This window comes from Myotis lucifugus, unplaced genomic scaffold (genome assembly GCF_000147115.1).
Source record: "Myotis lucifugus unplaced genomic scaffold, Myoluc2.0 scaffold_119, whole genome shotgun sequence".
NCBI lineage: Eukaryota > Metazoa > Chordata > Mammalia > Chiroptera > Vespertilionidae > Myotis > Myotis lucifugus.
The window spans coordinates 1,798,329-1,801,166 of NW_005871167.1; positions in this window are offsets into that span (position 1 = coordinate 1,798,329).

Sequence of the window (2,838 nt, forward strand, 5' to 3'; positions counted from 1 at the left end):
CCAATCAGGACTGGGTGAGACAGGCCAGACACGCCCTGGAGCTCTCCTCGGTCCCTCCCTGGCACAAATTGGCCCCGATCAGGACTGGGTGAGATGGGCCGACATTCCCCTGGAGCCCTTCCGCAGTCCCTCCCTGACCCCAATCGTGCGGGGGCGGGGGGGGGGATCCCTCAGCCTGGCCTGCACCCTATTGCAATCCGGGACCCCTTGGAGGTGTCGGAGAGCCAGTTTTGGCCCAATCCCTGCAGGCCAGGTTGAGGGACCCCACTGGTGCACAAATCCGTGCACCGGGCCTGTAGTATTTTATAAGGACAAATAAGATGTTGCTCTCTTAAAGATGAGAATGAGTTTTTAAGTGGGATAGGAAATTGGAGAAGTGCTCTCCTGGTGGCCTTGAAGTAGATGACAGCTCTCTGAATTAGATTTTTAAAAATAAGATGCTTTAACAAGGTTTAACAACTATTTTTTATCTTATAACATATATTATTTATTGATACTCTACCTCTCACAAAAGATTAAATGTGCTCAGAAAGAGAGATACTGTAATAGAAGAAAATGACTAGAAGAGAAAATAGACACAAAAACTAATTGGAAAACAAAATAAAGGGGGCGGGGGGTATGTTAATACAAAATAATAAATCATGCCAAAAGATCTTGTGTGTTAGAGGGGTGCCACCACAAATTAGGCTCTGAGGTTCTTAGCATAAGTTGCTTAAGAGAAATATAGTTTTGGTATAGAGCCTTGGGAGGAGGGGAATCTCCAAAGGTCCTCATAAGGTAATAATATGAGATTCAGCTGTTACTATTGTATTCTGGTTTTTATAGAATTTATGAACATCTCAGAAAGATTATACTCATATTCATTAACTCAGTAATTAAGAAATTGCAAGCTCTTATTAAGTACTGTGAAAAATATAAACACATGTAAGACTAAGTCCCTGCCCTCATCTATTGTGAAAATCTATATATATAAAAGGCTAATATGCAAAGTGTCCCCTCAGGAGTTTGACCAGGAGACTGGGGGTTCGATCGCTCTCTATGACGTGCACAGACCACCATGGGGCGGCCCGGAATGAAGGAAGGCCCTGGCTGGCAGCTGGAAGGTCCCGATCGGCCCTGATCACCTGCCAGGCCTAGGAACCCTACCCATGCATGCATTTTGTGCACCGAGCCCCTAGTATAACTGTAAAATATAATAGCATATTTATAATATGTGATGAATAACTAGTAAGATGAAAAATTAGTATGATGAATATTAGAATAACTACTATGAATAACTAAATTAAGACAGGATTCCTATAGTACATAGAAGTACTTTTAACCAGTGTGATTATGGTCAACCCATTTGTAAAAGGGAGTGTTATTCTTCTTTTACAGATGAGGAAACTAAGGCTTACAGAGATTAGATAAATTGTCTAACATCACATGGCAGGTAAAGGACAGAGCCAGGATTTCAAACCAAGTCTGTTTCATGCAGACTACCTTCTTAACTACTGAACTTTATGACGAGATGGCATTCAAGTAGACTTTAAAGGATGGAAAAAATTATGTCAGGCAGAGATTGGAGAAGGGTAATCTACGTGGAGAGAATAACACTAAATCAGATAGGTTGGAAAGCATAGGGTATATTTGGATAACACATACATACACACACACACACATCCCAGGAATATGAGATATATGCAGCTAAGCAATAGAGAATAAGGCTGGGAAGATAAGGGACAGATATTCAAGATTTGTAATCTAGAACCTCACAGGCAAGTGGCCTCACTTAGAGCCTAGCTTACCGGATTAAGGTCTCAGCCTCAGGGCCTGATAAAGCAAGAGTTTTAAGCACAGAGTCCTTGAACCTGAAAAGTTTTAACCTCAGACCTATATTAGGATCTGAGGAAGGGGTCTAATGGCATATAATAGAATCCTGTTTGCATGAGCTGTATAAAATTAATCAGGTGTGTAAAGCCTTTGGACCTCAATTTCTCCATCCCTTAGAGGATAAAGAGAGGAGGAAGGAGCCTGCTATACAAGATGACCTCTTGTTATCTCTTCCGGTACTAGCATTCTGTAATCATAGAGGCCAGAGATTGCAGACTCAAACACCTAAATTAAAGACTAAGAAGGGTTCATAAGTGAAGGAATAGACTAAATGTAAGAACATAAGGAGTGGTAGAGGATAGAGTGATAGTTTAGATGTCTCATCTAAAGTCCAGCCAGTTCTTGCAGGAATGAGGACTCAGTGTTGCCAGGTTTTCTGATTTTTTTCCCATGAAAAACAAGACCACCATATATTTTTTAATGTATTAATTTTTTTTGTAAAGAGAGAGAAAAAGATTTGTTGTTCCACTTATTTTTACATTCATTTGTTGATTCTTGTATGTGCCCAGGAATCAAACCCACAACGTTGGCATATCAGGATGATGCTCTAATCAACTGAACTACCCAGCCAAGACAAAACAACATATTTTTAATAATATTATACAGAACAAACAAAACACCTCTGCCAGCTAGATACAGTCAATGGGTCACTAATTTTCAACCTCTACTATTTAAAACATATATATATATATATATTATACACACACACACACACACAAGGCCACAAGGCTCGGTGCACAAAATTAGTGCACTGGGGGGGTCCCTCAGCCCGGCCTGTGCTATCTCACAGTCCAGGATCCCTCTTGCAGTCTGGGAGCCCTCGCTCCTTACTGCCCACCTGCTTGCTGTTCCTTACTGCTCGGCTCACTGCTCCTTAGCGCAAGCGGCTAAGTGGGAGAGGCTCCTGCCACTGCCACCCCCTTATCGCACGGTGAGCCCAGCTTCTGCGCACTGGCCACAGGGGGC